The 23,913-nt window shown below is 40.5% G+C and overlaps 1 long non-coding RNA gene across 2 annotated transcripts; it reads left to right on the top strand.

The window, feature by feature from the left end:
- Positions 1-419: 419 nt before the first annotated feature.
- Positions 420-23,379, top strand: LOC133262379 (uncharacterized). Of its 2 annotated transcripts, none has more exons than XR_009741287.1 (3): positions 420-962; positions 20,070-20,265; positions 23,067-23,379. It is a non-coding gene; the product is annotated as an uncharacterized LOC133262379 (long non-coding RNA). The 2 variants fall into 2 exon arrangements; XR_009741288.1 differs by lacking the exon at positions 420-962 and adding an exon at positions 6,452-6,526.
- The last annotated feature ends 534 nt before the right edge of the window (positions 23,380-23,913 follow it).

Raw genomic sequence — 23,913 nt, 5'->3', positions numbered from 1 at the left:
GAGGATAACTGCAGTGATTTCCAGACCTTCTGCAGTGTTCCAGCTATTCAATGTTAATGCTACTGAACACAGAATCATAGAATTGTGTAGGTTGGAAAAGATATTTAAGATCATTGAGTCCAACCGTTAACCCAGCATTGCCAACTCCATCGCTAAACCATGTCCCCAAGTGCCGCATCAGAATGTCTGTAAAATACCTCCAGGGATGGGGACTCCAGTGCTTGACAACCCTTTTGCTGATGAAATTTGTCATAATATTCAATCTAAACTTCCCCTGGCACAACCTGAGGCCATTCCCCTTCAGCTTGTCACTTGTTCCTTGGGAGGAAGACTGACCTGCACTGTGTTAATACCTATGGTTCACAGAGTCATTGGTGCTGGAAGGGACCTCTGAAGATCGTTCAGTCCAACTCCCTGCCAAGGCAGGACCACCTAGAGCAGGTGACACAGGAACATGTCCAGGCGGGCTTGGGATGGCTCCAGAGAGGGAGACTCCACAACCCCTTGGGCAGCCTGTTCAGTGCTCTGCCACCCTCAGCGTAAAGAAGTTCTTCCTCATGTTGATGTGAAACTCCTCATGGTTTAGTTCATGGCCACTCTTCCTCGTCCTGCACAATGCCAACATTTCATAACTGCAGTGGTTGCAGTTTTCTGGAATGGTGGCTTCTTGCCATCACAGACAAGGCTGCTCACTGGGGTGGGGAGGATAAATACTACACTAATGTACTGAAACAATGCATCTGAATGCTGAGCTCCAAGAGTAAATTACTTCTCTTTTCCTGGTGTCTAAGCCTTTCCTCTTCAGGCATGTTGTTTTTGCAGGGATGTAAGCATACAGGGCTGAGTACAATAGGAGCGCTGTGTCAGATAAAGAGGTTTTCCCTCTGGAAGAGCTTGCAGTTTAGGAGCACAAGCTGGAACTGCACAGGACAACACTGAATAAACAATGCTGAAATGGCATGGTGGGTGGCTCTTGTTAAGTGCAATGTGCCATGGAACAGATGGGTTTCAGGGAGTGTATTGGAGGAAGAGAGGGAGAGAGCTTTGCATGCATTAAAATAGAGTCTGTTCTGGGCATAATAAACAGCACTGCCAGTTGTAGGGTTTTACATTTCCTTTAGTTCTTGCTTCATAAATCCAGTCTCTCTCTGTGTGCTTTGTAGTTCCTTGGAACACAATTTCACATACTCATATTCATGTATTTATGTTTATTACTGTTCCAAAGCAATTTGCTGATGTGTTTTCAGTGACAATTTATACACCAGCACCACCTGAGCAGGCAGATGATACTAATGTGGCAATGCTCTAATCGTAGCACACTCCAATTTTGTCATCATTTTTTAATGAATTATAGGAAAATCCCAAAAGTTAATTTTGGTCTCAGTAAGGGAGACGTGAGTTGAGTTCTGCTGACATGAACCACCACTGGGCTCTGCACACAGGCACTGGGCACTTCCCTGTGTCTGGCAGACCCATTAGAGCCACTGCATGGTAGAGAACGCAGGGCTGCTCTCCTGTGACATATGTGTTATGCTGCTGCTGGCTCTCTAGAAAGCCTGGGCAAATGCAGAAAAGATCAGGAGTTCATTTAACGAGGCATAAAAGCATTATGGTTGGCAGTTTTATGTGTCTGGCTGCTGTCTCCAAAGTCTCAGTGGGAGATTTTGCTAGAAGCAAGAAGGAACAATGCCATAAACATCAAATGATGTAAGCTCATTGAAAACCAAGCAAACACCTGGGCTTAAGATGCCTTAATGTGGAGATAGTTCGCAAGTGCAGGGAGAGCCTCATAACATTGGCCTCACCCCATCAATCCAGCTTGTCCAGATCCCTCTGCAGAGCCTTCCTACCCTGAAGCAGATCAACACTCTCAACCAAGTTACTGTCATCTGCAAATGTACTGAGGGTACCCTCAATTCCCTCATCCAGATCATTGATAAAGATAATAAGCAGAACTCGCCCCAACACTGAGACATGGGGAACACCACTTGTGTTCCCCAAATTGGGAACTGGATTTAACTCCTTTCACCACCACTCTTTGGACCTGGCCATCCAGCTAGTGAACAGTACTGCAGTGAACAGTCCAGGCCATGAGCATCCAGTTTCTCCAGGAGAATGCTGTGGGAAACAGTGCCAAAGGGGCTTTACTAAAGTCTAGGTAGACAACATCCACAGCCTTACCCTCACTCAGTGGATCACCTTGTCACAGAAGGAGACCAAGTTAGTCAAGCAGAACCTGCCTTTCATAAACCCACATTGACTGGGCCTGATCTCATTGTCCTGTACGTGCTGCTTGATGGCACTCAATTGAATCTGCTCCATAACCTTTCCTGGCTCTGAGACCAGGCTGACAGGCTTACAGTTCCCTGAATCTTCATTCCATCTATTCTTGTAGATGGGCACCACATATGCTAACTTAATTTGTAGCACAAGTGGGAGAACAAGACTTTAGGCCTAACAAAGAACTGCCTTGAACTCGTATTTACTAGCTGTAACTAGTAACTTGTTCTTACTGGATCCCATGGGAGGACATAACCCTGTGCCCACCAGAGTGGGTGCAAAGCAGTTGAATGTGAAGGAGAAATTAACTTTTTGGTTACTGATTTTCTCTCTTACATTCATACAGTGCATTTATCTTTCATGTCAATAGAGATGATTGTTGTTGTTAGCAAGCAGGACTGACTAGTAATTTTAATTTTTCTAAAATTACCTCATATTGTCCTATTTATCTTTGATAATTAGAATATAAATCTTTATAATATGTTACTTTTCAAGTAACACTTTAATAGTTTATCTCTTATAAGTGTACTTATTTCTCTGTCATTCATTTTCTTACAGGCACTTGTATTAAAATGTTTTGGTATCTCTGCTAAATATAAAACACACTGGAAAAAAAGCATGCTGCAAAATGACAAAATATTTACAGATCTCAAAAGAGTGTTCAGCAGCCCTCAAACAAGAGCACAGTGTGTCAAGACATGAATCCCAAAATTCACAGATCAAGATGGCTTTGGGATCTATTATGTGAAAATAGGCTTAGATTGACAATGTACTTCATCTACCGCATTTGTGTCCTGTCTTCCTCTCTCAGCCTGTTGCTATGTAGATTTTCTATTATTTCCCTTTTGTAATTTTCCAACAACCAGATAGTGCTGCTCTGGTTTTGTGTCGTTCATGTTATTATTGCATAATTACTGTTTATTGTCAGTAAGAGTAAAGCTGTGAATCAAGATGAGAGATTGCCAAAGAGGCAGTAAGTAAAATATCACCAGAAGATGCATTCGGATTCCCAGGAGGTGAAGACTTTTCCACAATGGCCATTCTCATAAAATGTGTCAGAAATGTTTGTCATGCTTTTATCAGAGCACTTATAATGAAGTAGCACAGGGGGTACTCTTTATCAAGATATCTATTATAAACCCCTTATATAATACTTTCTCTTCCATAATTTGACTTTTTGAAGTCAAAATCTCTCTTGATTTCACAGCGCTATAGGCACAGTGACAGAACTGAAGTATGCTACAGCACATGATTTCTGTAACTAGAAATCCATGTTGCAGAATTGTTCAATCTGTGGTTTAGCCAAAGTGCTGGTTGTGGGACCCTGCAATGAGCTAGTTCAGGAGTTAAATACATTTGCAAGGGTAAAAGTGATTAGTAAATCAGTAACAGTCTACTTTCAATAATGTCTCAGTCAAACTACAATGATGTTTTGATGACAAATAAATCTTAGAAGTCTTCTAAGTTTTATAAATTTCACAAGAGCAAATTCATGACACGTTTCTCAAATCATTTAGTCTACAAATAATTCAGGGATCGTGAATGTGCTAGTTCCAAGATATAATGCCTTCTAATGAACAAGTAGGAATTGGTTCCTATATGAGAGTGGGAGTTGATTGCTTATGCATGATGGAAGCTATATTGTTTAGTATTATTACAAATCTAGTAATGCCATGTACATAAATATAATGAGAGAAGTTGGGAACTGATCATGAACCTCATTCACAAAAGAAGCTAATTTTTTTTTTTTAATAGCAAATTAAAGGCATGGCATGTGAACAAGTTTGAAGTGGCCTAATTCTTTAGTACATTGGATTTTTCACATTGTGTTCTGAAGGTGTTTAAATTAAGAAGATAATGTGGGTAGTTGATGACTATGAATTAAAATGATATTAGGAAAGCAATATCAGGAATCTTTATTTCCTTGAAATTAAAATTTGTACCTGTGCAAAATACAACAAAATGACTGTTTATTATTTGAGGAATCCATTGGCGGTTTACAAACATAGTAAGAAATTTCTGTGTTACAAATGCTCAACTACGTACTAACCTTTCAGGAACATCTTCCTCCTCAAGGTAAACCAGTGGAAAATCATTAAAACTTGGTATCTTTTATTGCAATGGGAGAAGACTGCCCTGCTAGGATAGCTAAATCTGAAGGAAGCCAGCCCAGATATTTTTGTCTGTGAGGGGAATTTAGGGTGAGAAAAATCTCCAAACAAGACAGCAGAGGAGGAATTAGTTGATTTATTTACCTGCAAATCCTTGGAAAACGGGGCTGTGTGGCCCTGTTTCATTTCAGGGCCCTGGAGGTATGTGGGAACTTTCATTCACTGTGGCTTCAGCCCCAATGCTTCCGAAAGCTAATGTTTCAATTTGTGTGATGGCTCTTGGGAGCCTCTGCACAAGGATGAATTTCAATTGCTAAGCAGATCTTGCTCTTTGACTCCCTATTCTTGTTGAGAAAAAAGGGTTGTAAAATAAAAAGAGAGAGAAAAAAAAGTGAAAATGTCCATATTGCTTGTATTTATGTGATCTGCTGCTGATTTCATGTGCCCATCCTTGGCATGCACATGTGCGAGCAGACTGTTGCTGTTGAGCAGTGAAGGTCCCACTCTTCCTCATGGAGGAAGCATAGTTTTTCAGGATATTGGTGCCTTAGTTGACACAACAAATCAGCAGCATTAATTCTACTCTCCACAAGAGTCCTCTCCAGTAGTCTGATGAGATGTCTTTTCATTTGGATGGTGTGATATACAGCCATTTGGACATGTGTGAGTGAAAATCCCATCTGATGACTCCTGCTAGCTGTGGGAAAAGCAAGAAGGTAGCAAAGCAAGAAGTTGATTTTTTCACAGAACAGACAAACTAAAGGGAGTGGCAGCAGAAGCAGCTTCCCTGGCACCCACTAATGCGTTTCACCCTAACATGGAGGGTAACTCGGCTTCCATGTTCAAACAGCTCTTGCCCTCTTTTGCTCTGTCTCTGTGTGATACTGCTGCACTGAGGACACACAACTGACTTCATGGAAGTCACTGGCTGTTCTCACCTTTCCGGAACTATTAACTTGGGTTACATTTGAAGCAGCAATGGTTTCTGTACCCACTGTTAGTTTCTTGAAACATGTTATCACATACCTACTCACAGTTTGACAGCCAGGCTTTACCATTTAAGTCACCTTTTTGAGCATCTAGCAAAGTTTCCATTCCTTGTGTCTGTGAAGCGTTTACCATCTTCTACCCTTAGGTTGATATTTGTTTTGCAGTAAAGTGCAAACAATTCATTCAGGTACCTGGGGTTTGGCATTTAGATAAGATTTCAGATGGCTATTTAATTTATCATTCAGTGCAGCCCACTCTGAGGAAAGGTGTCTGCTTTAGACCCATACCTCTGGAAGAAAGCTATCAAACTTTTAAACCAGATGAACTCAGCTAGCCCAGCAGAAGTGCAATGCCTTGTGATGATGAATCTAACACAGAGAGGGATACAAAATGATGCTGTTTTGTGAATTCGTTTTAATATCTGCCACTGTTAAAATAGGTAAAGTTTTTTTTTTTTGTGAAATTTGTCAAAAATTATGGGGACAAATTTAGAAGCTTTGCCTCCTCAAGCTGTTTTACACCTCTTCTGATTCCCATAGCCCTTCAAATCTGCATCGACTCCTTTAGATTTGTTTTTTGAGTTGACTCACTACTGAATAATGTGCTGATCATAATTCGCTTCATGAGAACTTAGGAAAAATTAAGCAAGAGACATATTTTATGTTTGTTTTCCTAAAGGTTCAGCAATCTCAAATTGTTTTCTCAAATACAAAAGCCAGTTGTCCTCTTCCCCTTCAGGCTTAAAAGCCATGTAAATAGTTGATAACATTCTGCTGTAGAGGCCTATGACTCAGATTCTCAAGTGCAGCTTTTTCTGCCCTTTGCTCCCTACCAATATTGCAATAAAACAAATTGTAAGCCAATTTAGATGGAACAAGTAACAGCCAAGGCCAGATTCCCTCTTTTCTACCTCTCACTGCATAATGCCATAATGAGATTCTGGCCAAACAGCTCAGTGCAATGCAATATTCAGTCTGCAGCGTACTCAGAAAAGGCCGATGTGAATTTCTAAACACAGTCATTAGCCCCTATTTGTATGAGGTTACTGGAAATTGTTCCCACATCTTTCGGGTGGTTATGCTGCTGTGCTGGGACATGTCCTTCTAAAGTGAGTGACGCACCCAGTCTGTACTCAATATGTGCAAGTGAGTTTACCTTGACGCTTTTGATTATAAACCTTTAGTTTGACAAAGACGTTCTGATGTGACTGGGCGTAAGGAAGAAAACCTTCTGGGAACTTCCTTCAGAGCATGGCTAAAGGGGATAAAGTGATCCTTACCTCCTGCCTGCTCTACAGAGCCACCACTCAGGAGCAATGCAACAAGTGAGCCTTTTACTGAAGGGTAGGTCCCCATGCTGGTGCCTTGTCTCTGTTTTTGCATCAGAAGAATTGCATCAATAAGTTTCCTGAGACCAGAAGAGGAGCAGATGCAGGAGGAGAGCTTGCCTTCACTTGGTGTCTTCTGCTCTTTCTTTTTTTTCAGCCAGAATTTGAGATACACCCAAAATTGTAACTATCTTGAATGATCAAACCTTAAATAATAATGATATTAGTTGTGTTGGTAAAATCATTTAATAGATGTGAGTAGCTTATAATATGAGCTCATAACTAGAGAACATTGTAGATTACAGACCACAGTTACAAGCAGCCTTTTGGTCTGCTGACCTTTCTAACAATCCCTAATGGGGAATATTCATTTAAAGCACCTAATCTATCAATAATAAAATATTTATGTCATATTTTTGAGTGTGATTTGGTAAAGTAGGACCACTATAAATGGTCATTTTGTAAAGGGTTGTCAGCTTTATGACCTTACCTGGTTCTGATGTTGCATTATGGTGGTGCTTGTTACACGATCTCAATAGGAGAAAAGAGCCTGTTCTTTGCCTCTGGGTGTGTGGTCACCCTGTGACTTGTCATGTTCTTCTTGTGACACTAGTTAGCTGGCAGAAGCCTCCTTCCATCATGAGTCAGCAAGTGTAATGGCAGGTGTTCTGTCTGCATGAGTAAAGTCTTTTGACGTATCTGGCAGCTGTTGCTTGAGAGCAGGCATTGTAAGAACTTGTCTGGGACCAGAGTCCATACAGGCTTTCTTTGGGAAATTGTCTGAAATAGCAAGAAAGCAGCACTGAGGGATGTTGCTTGTTCACTGATAGATATTTCTCCCCTGCCAAGCACATGCCTTACAAAGTTTAGTCAATGGATGGCACTGCTGACTTTTCACAGCTGGGCTGGTTTTGGGAGCTGGCTTGTGCAATGCAGTTATGACTTATTGTTTGGTTTAAACCATGTCTGAAATCTTGCTATTGCAAAGTGGTTAATTCAATAGTAGTCATGCAGCCAGCTGCCCTGGAACAAAGAGGGTGTAGGTTTTGTTGGCCTCTGAGTTCTGTTAGGGAAATGTAACAGTCACCAGCCAGTCCCCATTCATCACTCCCTAGTTCTCATTAGGAAAAAAGCATCCTGCACCTCATGCTGTGTGGGTACTGTCCTGAGTTTAGCAGTAGCAGTCATTTTTTTCTCCTTCTTAGTAGCTGGTGCAGTGCTGTGTTTTGACTTTTGGCCTGGGAACAGAGCTGATAACACTCAAATGTTTGGTCTGACCAAGGACTTTGTGAGTCTCACGCTCTGCCAGGGAGGAGGGGAAGCCAGGAGAAAGAAGAGACAGGACACCTGACCCAAACTGACCAAAGAGGTATTCCATACCACAGCACGTCATGCCCAGGATGTAACTGGGAGTTAGCTGGAAGGGCTAGGGCACTGCGGGGTTGGACTAGGTATCGGTCGGTGCTCGTTGGGCAGGGTGAGGGGAGTTATCGGTCGGCAGGTGGTGAGGTCTTGTATTCTCTTCCCTTGTTATTTCCCTTATCATTATTATTACTGGTGGTAGCAGTAGTGATGTGTGTTATACCTTAGTTACTGGGCTGTTCTTATCTCAGCCCGTGGGAGTTGCATTCTTTTGATTCTCCTCCCCATCCCTCCAGGAGCAGGGTGAGGGAAAGAAGGGGGGGTGTGAGTGAATGAGCTGCATGGTTGGGTTTAAACCACCACAGGCACAGAAAACAGTGAGATTTTTTCCATTGAGAAGGCCTACAGCACATTTTACTGAGAGAAGTCCAAGCTTCTAGGGCTTCAGGATAACCAGAAGTCATGTTAACTGTTATGTGCTGAACTAATGAGCTCTGCTGAGAAAAAAGCTGTATTATTTCAGGCCAAATGACATGCAAATGTGGCTATCTGACTTCTAATAACTCTTAGAGCTGCTGCCAAGTGTAAGCATATCTGCTGAGAATATGGAAATATAAATTAAATTGCTGAATGTTTTTTTACTGTTGCAGAAAGTTCTTTACTTGTTCTCTGATGTGCAGCCAGTTGCCAAAATACACTTGGAAGAACCACCCTATATGATCTGGTACAGTAGCAAGTCTAGAGGATGGAGGGCTAAGAAGGTATCCTCAGCCCTAGGGAAAGAAGGAGGAAAGCCATTCTGCTGTATTACTTCCAATTATTCATTATTTCTTATTAATAATGTATAAGACATTCCTCATTATTTGCTATCCTATGGGATAGTATGTGAGAATTCACTTATTATTCATGGGTTTAGCAAGTTTATCTGTTTATTACAGACTACTTCTCATTTGAGCTTACTGAGGCAATTCTTAGTTACACTGTTGTAAACACAGAGTTTGTAAAATGGGAGAGAAGGAGATCTAGCAATGTGAATCTAAATGGGGCATTGGAAAGCAGAGCTGAAAAACAGAAAACAGTAAAGATCTTCGATGTTGTACAAAGGTTTTTAAGCATTCAAAGGAAAAAAGAAGCAAACAACAACAACAACAAACTGTGAAGAAAGGGGAAGGTTAGAAGAAAAGCTGTCTATGAATGGATACTCTTATTCCAGAAGCCTGGATGAGCTTTAAAAAATAACCTGATTACAGAAACTCCTAAAGAAACTCAACCTGATAACACTGGATACAATTCAGTGAAGAGAATAGTGTTGCAGTAGTATAAAACCGCCGTAAATCAAAGAGTGATCTGAGCCTTAATTATCAGTCTGCTGTAACAGCAGATTCAGGCCTATGGAAACCCTCAGTGGCTTCCATGGTACATCATCCCCCACATACTAATAGGCCTCCTGCCTTCTAGAAAGAGATAATTAAGAAAAATAATAAATTGGTAGACCATTTTGCTTCTAATTGGGGGTCAGATGTATTGAACCCCTGAGAATCTTGACGGCTTTGCTAACAATCAGAAACAAGCAGCACCTGCTTTGTTCTCAGTTGTTTGTGAAGTATCAGATTTTTAATGAATGCAACATGCATCACGGATAGATAACCAGGAGACTATGGTTTTGGAGAAGCTACTCTGCTGCCAAAGTGAACCTGAAATTTTCTGGTTTGAAAATAAACTATTTCTCATCTTTGTGGTTACAAAACCTAATTTTGCCTATGACTAGAAAAGCCTTCATCTGTGTCTCACAGTAGTACAGGCAAAGTAATTGCATTGGATAGAAAGATTTAACAATATACATTGTCTGCTAAACACTTACTACGTTAAGCAGCTCTGTTTCATGCTGACTCATAGAGTAAATGAATACCAGTGTTTATCAATTGCTGGTAACAGTCCTTTTTGAATTCAGGTTTTTGGTGCAGCCTATGGGATTTGGAGTTGTACCTGGATAATGCTTGAACCCACAAACATTAGACAAGTGGTTGTAAGCAGTTTCCATGGGAATAGCATTAAAAGCTATTTAAAAAATGAAAGAAAAATGAACACCTTTTTTGATTTATTACAAAATAATTGATCCTAAAAGCTAGCGTGAAGCAGTTCACACACTGAGACAATGGTGCACGTAGATGTTTAATACTGTTTTTGTTAGAGGTGAAGTGTTTATAAGTACTTGTGACAGGTGAACACTTTTTAGATGGAAGTTATATGAACATTTATAATTCTGCTCTATTTTTATTTTATGTGTGGAGGAACTGTATTGATGCACACTGCACTCTTTCCTAAGACAGTATTTAATATTTGTATTTAATTCTCAGTGAACAAAAAGAGCTCGGGCTTAGTTCAGATCATTTCCTTCCTTTTTGTTATCAGCATAAAGTCAGGAATTTAGGAGGAAAAGAAAAGATAAACTCTTTGGTGCTTTTTGAAGTTGAGGCAATGGCACTGGAGTTACAAACCAGAGTGTTCAGCACTCACAGATACCCTAGAATAACAAACTGGCATATAAACCAAAAGGGAACAAACAGGGAGCAAACCAGCCTGTGTGGTGGGAACAGGGGGCAGAATCGATCTGAGAATCTTGTTACAGGCTGCCAGGAAATAGTGTTTAGCAGGAAATGTAAATGATTAATTCAACAAGATCTGAAAGATGCCTTGTTGGTGTCATTTTGAAGTGGGTCACTGTTGTTCCAGTGCAATATCATCATCAGTGCTGACTATGTCGAAATTAATAGAAACTGGGAATGTTAATTATGAACCGGCTCAGCTGTCTTTTATCTCTTCAGACAGCATCATCCAGCTGTGATGCCTGAATAGACTTTCTCACACGCCATTGGCAGACACTGATTTTAAGGAGCTGATAGACCCCAGATCAATAACTTACCTAATACGTTTTCTGAGTCACCTATAAGCAACTTTACACATGTGAGATTGGAAAGAAATAGTCGTGAGTTTATGACACCCAATCCTCTTACATCTGTTTCCCTTGGAATAGGATGTTCTCCCTAGGCATCAGGACTGTCACTGCAGAGGTGCAGCTTTGGCTATGCCCAGCTTCTGTCTGTGCACCCAGCCATGCAGGCAGCATCCCCTGCCTGCTTGTTTGACCTGTTCTGCATTGAGCACTGCCACCAGGCTGGAGCTGAGCCAAGAATTCACTCAGTTCAGAAGTTTCCCTTTTACAACGGAACAGATATAAAACTGCAACCCTGGGAGCACACATTACCATTGCCTAAGTATGGGTTGTTGCCAGACAGGGCAATTGACCCTGTGGCAAACTCAGCGTGTGCTGCGAGAGATGCTTAAAAAAAACTCGGGACCTTTCAGATCTTTATTTAAGGAACGAGGTCATAATCAGTTCACAGGATGTACTTCAGTGGACAATAACAATCAAATTGAAATTCTAAGCTGTATATTCATGCTCAGCAATAGATTTTTTTTTTTGTTAATGATGTAAAATGCTAGCTAGAAGAATGGTTTCCATCTAGGTTAACAATAGGAGCTCTTGCATAAGTCCCTGGAGCTTACAAAAAAATGCTTAAAAATAATCTCCTGATTATTCTATGTGGCACTGACTGAAGATAAAATTTGAAATAATTTCCCTCATAACCCATGTTATTTTTAACTCGTTATCAACATCTGAACTGCATTTCTGAGGCAGCCACCAGATGTGCTCACAAGTTAGAACCTGTGTTGCATGCTTTTATTTTTGTAGTTAGCAGTGCTCCAAATGAAGGAAGGAACCTTTGTTATTAGGAAAAATACTGAAAATTAAAAAAATCCCACATTGTCCAGCTTGTGGTTTCCTGCTGTAGACTACAAGGTGCCAACCTTATATTGCAATTGGAGCATTTGTATATTAGGAGGGTGTCATGGTTTAAGCTCAGCCGGTAACTCAGAGCCACTCAGCTGCTTGCTCACTTCCCCTCTTCTTCCCTCCAACCCTCTGCACCCAGAGGGATGGGGAGGAGAAGCCAAAGAATAGAAATTCCACGGGCTGAGATAAGAACAGTCCAGTAACTAAGGTATAACACAAACCACTGCTGCTACCACCAATGATAATAATAAGGGAAATAACAAGGGAAGAGAATATAAAACTAAAAGGGGAAAAGGAAAAGAAAAAAATAAACACAAGTGATGCACAATACATCTGCTCACCACCTGCTGACTGATACCCAGCCTGACCCGAGCAGTGATTTGGGCCTTCTGGGTAACTCCCCCCAGTTTCTATGCTGGGCATGATGTGCTGTGTTATGGAATACCTCTTTGGCTAGTTTGGGTTATGTGTCCTGTCTCTGCTTCCACCTGGCTTCTTGTGCTCCTTCTCACTGGCAGAGCATGAGACTGAAAAGTCCTTGATTGGAATAACCATTACTTAGCAACAACTAAAAACATCAGCGTGTTATCAGTGTTGCTCTCAGGCTAAAGTAAAAAACACAGCACTGCACCAGCTACTGGGAAAGACAAAAATGCCTGCTAAAGCTGAACCCAGGACAGAGGGTAAAAGAATGTCCAACAGGGAAGATATTGAACTTCCTGTAAATTTGTTGAAGATATGACTACTGGGTTTTTTTTGAGTGACTGTGGGAGGAAGTCTGTTTAATACATCTGTCTTCTGGTTTCTTCTTCACTTTCTTTCTTAAACCGTATTATAAGACTACTGTGTGCTCTCAGGCAGATGTTTCATTGACCCTCAGAAGAATCTGGTGACTTTTTGCACATTTCCTAAAGCATATAATATAAAAAGAATTGGTGAGCAGGTACTTTATAGCAGTATTTAGGGGTCTGTAAAAAGAGAAACAAGATTTGTCCACTGTTATATTTTGAACTTAGTTGCTTCCTCATTCATATGAAATTTGATTGTTATTTAAGAAAAACCAAGTTGGCTTTATAATATGAACTCTGGGCTGTTTATCATGCTGAGTTGCTCTCACCCTGCTGTTTCAAAGTGGGGATGTGGGGTAATTTCTTGCTGGCAACCTGCTTCAGAGAATTAATTCAATATGCAGATGCTGAACTTTAATGAAAGACTAATTATCTGGTAGTGACTGAGCCTCAGAATCCTGACTGTACCTTCAGGCCTTTGGCTCAGACTCCTGTGGAAGGCAGCTGACACTTTCACACTGTGTTTTTTCTGTTGAGGTCCTGGCTTAACACATGCACACTTGTGTTACCACCAGGCCTGGAAGGTGAGGGAGAAACACACCAATTTCCTTTATGATTAATTATGTTTGAATGAACCAATTTGGAGTTCAATGCAAACTTTAGGAGATACAGTTGCTAATGACCTAGTAGTGGTTCATCTGTTATAAGCTGATCTTTAGCTGCACTATTTAAATACAGTGAGTTGAATACAAAAAGCCAGTCTCCTAGAACAGAAAGGACTTCACATAGGAATGAGCAGGGTATTTTAAGTTAATTGAACAGTTTCAAAATTAAAAAAAAACCCTATCTGCTTTGGACTGCTCAGGGGATGCAAAGCAGAAGGAAATCTGCTTTACCATGCATTTAGATGGGCTTTCCAGCTGCTTTGTTAACTGAATGCAAAGTAGCAGGCTGAGGCGGGTGCATCTGGCTGTTAGTTTTAACCTAACTTTTTCTCTTTTTTCCCTTAAAAAAATAATAATTATGGAATGAGCATTTTGGAATTGTATTAATGTTCAAAATGAGCAGACGCTCACCTAACATAGCTTGACATCTGTTGATTTTAAATTTTGTTTTTGTTTCATCAGTTCTATCGTGATTAAAATGGCATTTTCTGATATTTGATGTTAGAACTTAAGTTTTGCAAAATCTCTGGGGTTTTAACATTCAATAGACCAAGGAACAGAGAGAGCTGGTAATCTGAGTGCTGAGGGCAGTTAGCAAAATCTGTGAACCAGCCCAACAGCTTTAACTGGAAATAATCAAACCTTACATGTCTGCATGCCCTCATATTTGTTTTCAAGGATCTAATAAGGTTTTTCTTTCTTTCCCTTTTGGCCTTAGATAGAAATGTTTGATTTAGTGGATTTGTCAGCATTCCCATAGTGTCAGAAACCAGACAAACAGCCACTCATTTATAATGGAATAAGTAAGGTGAAGAAGCAGTTTACTACTGATATTCGGTGTGCCTAAAATATCTTGCGGGAGGAAACAGGTCTTCTGCTCCTACATCTGTCTTCACAGCAGAGCTTGTATCAGGTCCTAGCTTTTCCATGAAGAAGTCATAGTCCTGCAGAGCATGAAATAAATCATTGTTTTCCAGAGCTGACGTGAATGAGTGAGAAGCTTCCTGTTTCATTTGAGGCATCTGGATGAGAATGTAGCCTGGGAAGTACTCTTAAAATTACTTCCATTTCCTAGCTTTACACACTGCTGAAAGTAATTCTTATCACGTTAAAGCTTGATTTTTTTTTCTTTTTTTTTTTTTAAACTTACAAAGGAATTAATTGCTGAGAAACACTGTAAGCTTTTGGAAGAACCAGTGATTATTTTAATGTAATTTTTTTTTTTTTTTCTGACTTGACATCTCTCTTTTATGTATTCCGGATCTGAATCACCCTCAAGCTGAAGTTAAATATTACTGATGAATTCTCCCGTGTCTTGCTTGTAGATCAGTTGTTCCTTTGTCTATTGTGTTTGATTTTCATCTTGCATTGATGAAAACTTGCACTAGTTCTTTAAGGGCAACTATCCCAGCACTAAACTAACGTAAACAGAGGATTCTTCTCACTTCATGTCTTTACCAGGTTTTAATTTAAGCAACCATAAAAGAACACATAAGTGGGATGCAACTGTTGAATCATGACTCCCTGCCTCCTCTGCATCCAGTTTTTATACCCTTCTTCCTGTGCTGCCTGTACTCGTGTACACTTGTAATGACAAAACTGACCTTAGCAAGTTGCCAGTTCTGCTTAAAAATCACTTGTGTGACTACCTAGAGAGAAATTTGTGCCAGTGACTCCTTGATTACCAATCTGTATGCACAGAACAACAGACACTTGATGATGGGGCACAGTGATGTTTGGTGCCCTGGGCATGGCATTGAAGAATCAGAAGAGGTTTTGAAGTGGGATCCTTCCCATGAAGAGAGACCAGTCAATAGCCATGGGGAGAGAAGGCAGGAATTTCACAAAACTTGAAAAGATGACTGTTTCTTTGAATCAAGGGGTGAAGTTACCTTAAGAGATGAGGCAGAAAGAACAAAGAAATATTCTCTGGGTTTCTTCCACCCAGCCTGACCCCACCAGCAGTCGGTTGGTTTGTTTGGTTTTGTACTTTCCTTTTTAGAAATTATCTGTGATTTAAAAACACCAAACAATCAATAACAAAACAAGAAACAAAACTTCTCAACTAGCCCCCTCTACCAAAACATCCACTTTGTTGCTATGTTCTGTGCAGGTACTGGCTGCAGCACTGAGTCATTTAGCAGCTGTGTTCTTATTCTCTTCACCCACTCTTGTCACCTCTTGACTCTCTGCATAGCCCCTGGCTGTTGTAAGTGATCCAGGTGTAGTGTGGGCAGAGCCTAGATGTGGTTTCTGGTGCTTCCCTCCAGTGCACTCTCCTGAGCAGTTTCCAGTCTGAACGCTTCTGCGATTCAGCCTTCCGAATTCCCAAACCCACATCTCCCCTAAGTTTTCAGCTGCATAGTTAATCTCAGCCCTCAGAAGGGATAACAGCAAAGAAAGTGGGTGTTTTAGTAGAGGAGGTTAGTTAAGAAGTTTTGCTTGTTGTTTTGTTGAACATGTGCATCATGTTGTTTCAGTCATATAAATAACTTTGCAGTCCTCTATGACATGATGTATTACCATATAATTGCATAGCTAATTTGGCAGCAAGACTAAATTAATTCCTTAATGTAGAGGTCTGCAAGATACACTAGTCTTTTATGCCGTGGTTCCCTCAATTTGGAAGGTAGCCAGACAAACAATTTGTGATGGTAATGGTGTAATTGCTCTCTGTCAAACCTTGAATGTTGAAGAGAAAAAGCCCAGCTTTCTTGTACTGCAGCCAGACACAGCTGTCACTCTCTTCTATTCCACCAGGTGGAGAAGCTCACTAGTGCGACTGGCAGGAAAGGGCGATGGATGTTAAGCAAACTGTGCAAAACTGCTCTTGATCAAGAAACCGTTTGTTTAAATTGAACATCAAAAGTTTCAAATATAACATGTTATTTTCTAAGGGAGGAAAATGACTTTCACAAACAAAGCAAGAACCGTTTCACAGCCTTCTCCCATAACCGCACTTACTATAACATTGTCTTGGTTTAAGCCCAGCTGCCAACTAATATATAATAATAATATAATAAATAATAGCCTTTGCACCTGTAATTCTGAAGACACTCTTTAAAGATGGGTAAAATCTTTAACCCTCTTTTATAGATGCAGAAGCAAATAAAGGCTAAGCAGCTTTCTTGAGATACACTATAGATCCATAGTAAAGACAGTGAATCACCCAATTTTGAGTTACAGCTAATGAGGAAAACTGACAAATTCTAAACCTGTATGGATTTATAGTGAGTGAAAACATGTATCATAAGCACTTCTCAAGCTGAAGGGCCTAATTTGATCCCCAGTTAGGTGACAGTACTCTATTTGCTTTTGCCGTTTAATTGTGTTTTCCATTTGAGATTGTACTCACTCAAAGAATGTCCTCTGAAAACTTTCCCATGTTGTCTGATAACACATGTGGGGGCTGGGGGCTTATTGAAATTAAAGAATAAAGGGTTGGCTTTGTTGTTGAGACTGAGTGTTGGGCCAGGCAGCCCTACAAAAGATCCAATCCCAAAGCTACTCTCCATGTATAAGTGTGGGATTCTGGATTCCAGATTGAAGACATATCAACATTGGTAGGAGCAGATAGGTATGAGATATATGTGGTTATGTTAACTGTGAATGTAGGATCATTTGCACCAGGCTTTTCTGAGCTGGCAGGACCCAAAGCTGCTTTTATGCCTGGTGATCTAGATATCCAACCCCAGGATCAGGGCTCTACTAGCTGAAACACAACGTGAAGCTGGTGCAAGTGTTGTGCCAGCTCCGTACATCTATGTAAGCTATTCACTTGCAGTATGGCAATGCTTAGGGCAATGCTGTCCACAGGGAGCACACAGGTTTATGAATCAAAGTCTCATCCAGGTTTCACTGTCTTGAGAGAAATGCTTAACCTCTGTTATCTCAGTTTACTTAGCTGTAGGGATAGATATTACTATAATCACGTAAAGTAGTCCAGTTACACAATTTGAGGATTAAGTGAAGCACTAAGTAATACATGAAGCAACAGATGATCCATAAAAATGTATTCTTTTGAAATATAATCCTGCCTTTTGATATAGGCTGGCTTAAACTTCAAAAGACTGGCTCTGGGAAAATGGACCTTACCCCTACTCATAGACTTTCTGAATGTGTCCTGTTTACTGAAGGTCTGAGTCACTTTAGCATCAACAGGCATTCTTCTTGCCTGAATCTTGCTGTTTTGGGCACATCTCAAAAAATGAGAACATGATAGTTAGACCATGATAGTTTTAGGTTGTACCAAGGTGAACTCTGTCCTTTCAATCTATTATAATGTTTGGTCTTTCTGACCCCAAATCAAAGCTATTTTCTGAAGCATTGCCATGGTGATGCACAACACAGTGTATTGTCTTTGCCACTGCTTTTAGAGCTTTATTGAAATACTTTTGAGCTGAAGATGCATATAAAATAATAATACATTATGTTGGAGATTGACTTACAATGGGTTGCTATATGAAATACTTAATAAAATCTCCAAAATTATATTAAGAGAAGTTACCAGAAAATTAAAAATACCTAAGTATATAGAGCTGCAAAAACAGACATGAGTGAGTGAGTAGAATTGACCCTCTCTTCCAAAGCACTGCAGGAAGAAATATTTGCTAGCAAATTGAGTAATTGTTTCTGAAAATTAGCAGCTATCTAGTTTCTGGGTAAGCCTTCAGCATTACCTATTCCTAAGAAACTTCTTTGGATTCACAGAGTGCTTACTATTGTGAAGCTAATAGATATGTTTTTGATGAATACATTTTTCCATTTGATTTGTAAGAGCAGTAACCTTTAGTCACACACAGACAAGATCATTTTTATTCTAGGCTTAGCCCAGCAAAATTGCTTGATTCAGAGTCTGATATGCGCATTGGCTTAATTATTTTTTTCCATTGTGATGAATCTTATGTGATGATCAGATTGTGAAGTTTATTTTATGTGTGTGGTAAGTTCATCTTAGGTCTGATGAATTTATTTCTCCTCTGTTCTCCCCTGCTCTTTAAAAAATACTCAGGATTGCTTTTATTGCTTTTCAGAACACCCTTTGTAACCATCATATTCTGTAGATCACAGAGTCATAGAATCGCTTAGGTTGGAAAAGACCATTAAGACTATTGAGTCCAACCATTAACCCAGCACTGCCAATTCTACCACTAAATTGTGTCCCCAGTCTACGTGTCTTTTAAATAACTCCTGGGATGGGGACTCCACCGCTTCCTGGGTGGCCTGTTTTCCTGATATGCAATTGTGGGGAGTGAAGGCGGTAAGATTTTCATGAAGAACGGTTTGGGAATGAGCTCTGAGGCCTTGGTGCTTTGACAAGCCCTGGGGCGATGAGTTGAGGCGTTGAAGGCTGGAGGATGTGGGGGTTGTGAGAGGGTCTGTAGCACTGTGATTGGACTATTTACCTGGAGAGTTTTACAGGGGCCAATGAGATTGAGCATTGTATGCATGTGCAGGTTGGGAAAGTACCGAACAGGGGGATAAAAAGGGCTTGGTTGTAATAAATTGGGATTTGAGTCTCTGCATCAACTTGAGTCCATGTCGTGAAATGCCACATGCAATCAGGTGCCACTTGAGGGAGGTAGGTTCTATGATTCTAATTATTTACTGCTTCAGATACTGGAAGTTATTTCTGTTTGAATTGCAATATGACCAAATTATTATTTTGATTAAGTTGATGAGTTCACGCTCATTTATCTCAATTCTCATTTCATTGAGAAACCTTTTAATCTACAGAGTTGTCCCACTCTGAGAAGCCTCCTATTAAAATTCAAGCAATACAGTCCTATTTTTTGCAAGAGCAGTTACTGGAAATTTGGAGGTGGAAGAGAATGGGGCAGGATGTTTTAGGTCATAAGACTGAACCTCCCAGGTGTGTTTGGGCATTACTCAAGAAGTTAATATGAATCAGTGCAAATCAGTTCAGCTTTGCATCCAGAAGTCCAATAAATGGGCTGAGCTAGCAGACCTAAACTTGCTTGTGGTAACCCTGAGTCACCCTGAGTAGCTGCCTTCTTCCAGCAGGTCCTTACTAAACCTGGAAAAGGTCTTTTCCAAGGATTTTTATTTTCCATTATGAGACATTTCCTGAGACTGATGTTCTGCTAGTTGGTAACTACTCTGTCTCCTGTGTACTCTGTGGTTGTAGGCTATCCCACAGGAGGACCCATGCTTACTGCATGGGGATTGCACCATTGTCCAGACAAACCAGTCTTTGTTTCTGGCTTCCTCCTGCTTGAACGCTTGAAGCTGTGCACTAGCTCTAGCTCCCCATCCCTTTGCAGTCTGGGTACAATGCAGAGTAATTTAATTAAGGATGCTCTGTGGGGAAAAGAGAAGGCTGCAGCAGCCGGGGCACAGTATATAAAAGCAGAGCATCAGCTGCAGCTAAGCAATCAATTGTATTACAAAGAGAATAACTGTGGGATGCTGTGGCAAGTTGGAAAAAAGGCATTTTATACAACCTCAGGTGGATCCCAGGTTATGCTCAGAATGAGGGCACAGAACGTTCCTTTATGAGCTATGTGAGTGCTGTAGCTTTCTGTATTGCTTCATATTTTTAACTGGACCATGACATTTCATGAACTTGCGCCTTTTCCTTTTTTTCCCTTATTAATACTGCAAAATATTTAAACAGTATCTAGCATTGCTTCTGAAAGTTTTGCTGATAACTTTTATTGCTTTTAGCAGGATTGGTCAGCCTCAGGAGGGAAAAAAGGACAGTCTTGTCATTTCTGTGTGAGTTTAGAAATTACAGGGCTCCTGTAAAAGAATCCACAGATCTGTTTAGGGATCTAATTTTCCCACATGCTGTATAAGGAGTTTTGCTACCTTGCCAGCAGGAGCCAGCATCCTGGATGCAGAACCATCTTGAAGGAAAAATCAGGTAGGAGTGCCCAGATGTGTCCATATGTTCCACCTTGGCATGTATTAACTTCTTTTCTTTCTAAGACTTTTATCTCTGTGTGTGGCACAGGGTAGAGGGTCAGATGATTAACAAGTCTCTGTTTTATTACTTCACTTTTTGAGTAAAACTTCCTAATTCCCCATGGATTTTAGGGTGAGAAGAACCTCATAAATTGACCTTGGTTTCAAATGGGCAGGTCACAAAGGTCCTCATTCTTCTCCCCACACTTGCTGTGACACTATCAGGGCAACTATAATTGCCTTGATGTTAGTGGAAAGAAACCTACTTCTCCAGAAACTCCAAGAGTTTCTCCATTGCAATGGGAATTTTGAGACTGTCATGGTGCTTGAACTGTTTTAAAAGTGATGTACTGCTTGGTCTTTCAGGATCTGGCTAAAAAAAATATAAATCCAAACTCATTCTAATGTTAATTGCACTGAACTATGTACTGGGCTAATTGCAAAGCTTTTAGCTATGTTGGTTATCCATGCGCTCCCTACTTCCTTGTCCAGAAGACCCAAATTACATATAATGGAAAAAATTAAAGCATTAAATGGTTACTGCAGGTGGCTTAGATTGCAGTCTGCCATAACATCTACGTCATCAGCACAGGAAACAAAAAGTGTTATTGTCTGGAATGTTTCCATTGGTCTAAAAGACATCAGGAAGGCTTACCTTTTGACTTTTACATGATAAATTGCTTACCTTTAAATGCTACAAAACAGAAAAAGGGCTTTTTCTTACAATGTATTTGTGATTCTGAAAGCCACTGGAAAGCTGTACTTGAGGATTGTAGATTGATAGTAAAAAGCCTGAACAGCATAATAGAAAGTCCTCAGTTTTGGTGGCTAACATTTTAAGTACCATGTCTTAATGCAGTAAGGAGATAACACTATAGCGTCACTTTAAGGTGATAGGGCATGTCACTGGGAGACAGCAAGGACAAGGACTCCTCCTTGTTCCCTAAGTCCTCAAAGGAGGGGACTCACATAATTGACAAAGCCACAAAGCTATTTTATTGTTGAGGTGTCTGCTGATGCAAGAGAAACTGGAAGGTTTTCAGAGCAACAGGAAACATGTAACCACCTCTCCTTTTCTTTGGTTAAGAATGTCTTGCATGCTGCTCAGATGCAGTCTGCAAAATAGGTCCAAACACATTCCAGAGCTCCACCAAAACCGAGCTCTGGCACAGTTTGGGTGAGGTCATCCAGAGCTAGTTGCTGAAATGTCTTCAATGTATTTTATTTTATTTTATTGGGCACCTTGAGTGTCTACCTTATTTTCTTGTTGTGCAGTTCAATTACCTGTGCTGTTTTTCTGGGGCTGAAGCAAACCGGAAATGTTCGTTAGTGAGTTATATTCAAAGATGATAGAAGCATCCTCAGCACCCGTCAGTGAGAAGAACAGTCCCTGTTGGAAGTCCATGCTTGACTGACTGTGTTAGCCTAACCAGAATGAATGTATTAATGATGCTCAGCAGGTGTCTGAAAACAAGTTTTCCTTGAAAACACTGCTGTATTATGTCCTTCAGTTACCTCCTACTGCTGACATTGCTGGGAGAAAGATCTCTTCTGGTGGTTGTTGAGGTGTTAAAATCAAGCAAACACTCCAGGATTTTGCTTCAGCAGGTCCTAGAAAAGAAGTGAGCCAAGTGTTCATGGTTCTTTGAATTTTTTGCCTCTCTTGACTGTTCTACTCTGTAGGTATGTCCTTATGCCTGAAGCACAGACATATCCTCATAAAATATTAATTTATCCCCTGGGTGAGAAGGAAACAGAGTGAGAATAAAGGGAAGCATTAAGAAGTCTAATACAAGAGACTGTATGTGCTTTTCATGCTCACTCATGATCAGTGGCCTGCTATTGTATAAGTCCTGATATAAAACTGCTGGTCTTTGACATGAGCTGCATCATGTCATGATGTGAGCTTTGACATGAGCTGCACCATCAGTGATAGACTGGGAACAGTTGTGCTTTCCAATAGGACACAACCCATTGGAACCACAGCTGCCAGGGTGGAGTTTATGATGTCAAAGATAATCAAAAGCATTGGGAAGGGGCAGTAACCTGCTTAATTCTTCAGTTTCAGAAGGGGCTTGAGAGGCCTGTTGCTTTGTGCTTCTCCACTTGCTATAGTTACTGCAACTCTTCTGCAGCTCCTTTCTAAATGAGCTAGCTTGAACCCTTATGGAAAAGGCTGATAATCAAATAGGGCTGATCTTTAACTTATCAATCAACCAAACAACGTCATTAGGACATCAAAAATGCATTGTAGCTTTTGCTTTTGTTGTGAAACAGCAGTTGCAATGAGGTATTGAGAAAAACAGGTCCCAGAACATATTCAGCATGAAATATTCACCATCTATGACACAGGCCTTCCTCTCTTAAATTACCAGTGTCCTGAAGGTCAGATCCTGCACACCCAGTTGGCAGTTTTGCTAATCTCCTCATGCTACCCTGTTCTCAGGCATTCATTACTTCTTGATAGCAGTAATCACAAAGTCCTTCTGCATTGTCTATTTTAAAAAGTGTCATGTAGCTCAGGAAGCGGTGCAGTGTGCTTCTGCCTACAGAAATGGCAGGATCTTTCCAGTCTGTCTTCCTTTAATTATCTTGGGCAAAAAAAAATCCATCCAAGTGCATTATGGCAAACCTTTAAGTCACAGCACCTCCAGGACTGGTGCAGTCTGAGTACACTGGAGTCAGGTTGGATGACCTCTTCCCGTTGTTCAGAAACAAAACCTTTAGCCTCATGTCTGGGTTTTTTTTTTTGCTTTGCAGGAGAACCCCAGGGAGAAGATGATCATCTGTTGTAAAAAAGTCACACCTTTTCTAACAGGAACACTAGAAGCAGAAGCACTAATCTGGAATCATGGCAGCATGTTATAAACAAGAGCAGCCAGGGGGCAACCAATGCACAAATCTTTGCTTCACAAAAAAACTACAGGAAAGGTACAATTGGTATCAACCAAGAGAATAAAAGCTGCATGGAAAGAAACTAGTGATGGGTGTAAGAAATGCTGATGCATTGAAGATGTCTTTGCTCTCGTTCATTCTCTGTGAACACTTCCTTCCACATACTTGGCCATCAACTCCAGGCAGTTTAGTTTTATTCTGAGAAAGTGGTTGCAGATGCATTTTATCAGCCAAATTCAGAAGTCTTTAGAGGAATGGGCCACCTGTACTGCTGTTGTGTCTTCTAGTTCGTCCCACTCCCACTGCTGAACAAGAACTACCTCGTTGAACAAGATTCTCCAGCAGTGGGATTGAGAGGCCCTTGACAGCCAGGTACAAAAGCACTGACCATAATAATTTTTCCAGAGAGGATTTTTGATCATTAGGAAAAACCCTAATGATTCCCTCAATTAATAATTCACCTTATTGGGATTAGGTGACATTCTCAAGTGTTTCTGTTACTGTTGTTGAAGGTTATTTAGAGGTCTGAAGATGGCCACTGTAATGAGTCAGAGCTTGAAGCATTTACTTATAGAGAAATAAAAACCTGCCAGTATCTCACAGTATGGTGTCAAGAAAGCCTTTTGTGTTTTGTTTTAATAAGAAACTTCTCTAATTGTCATTTAATGTACACTGTTGCATCCAGTGATAATCTTTTTCCACTTGAGCGACC

This window comes from Pezoporus flaviventris, unplaced genomic scaffold, assembly GCF_033815535.1.
Source record: "Pezoporus flaviventris isolate CSIRO_AGI_PZ_B2104156 unplaced genomic scaffold, CSIRO_AGI_Pfla_v1 ptg000213l, whole genome shotgun sequence".
Classification (NCBI taxonomy): Eukaryota; Metazoa; Chordata; class Aves; order Psittaciformes; family Psittacidae; genus Pezoporus; species Pezoporus flaviventris.
This window is presented reverse-complemented; position numbering and strand designations above follow the sequence as displayed.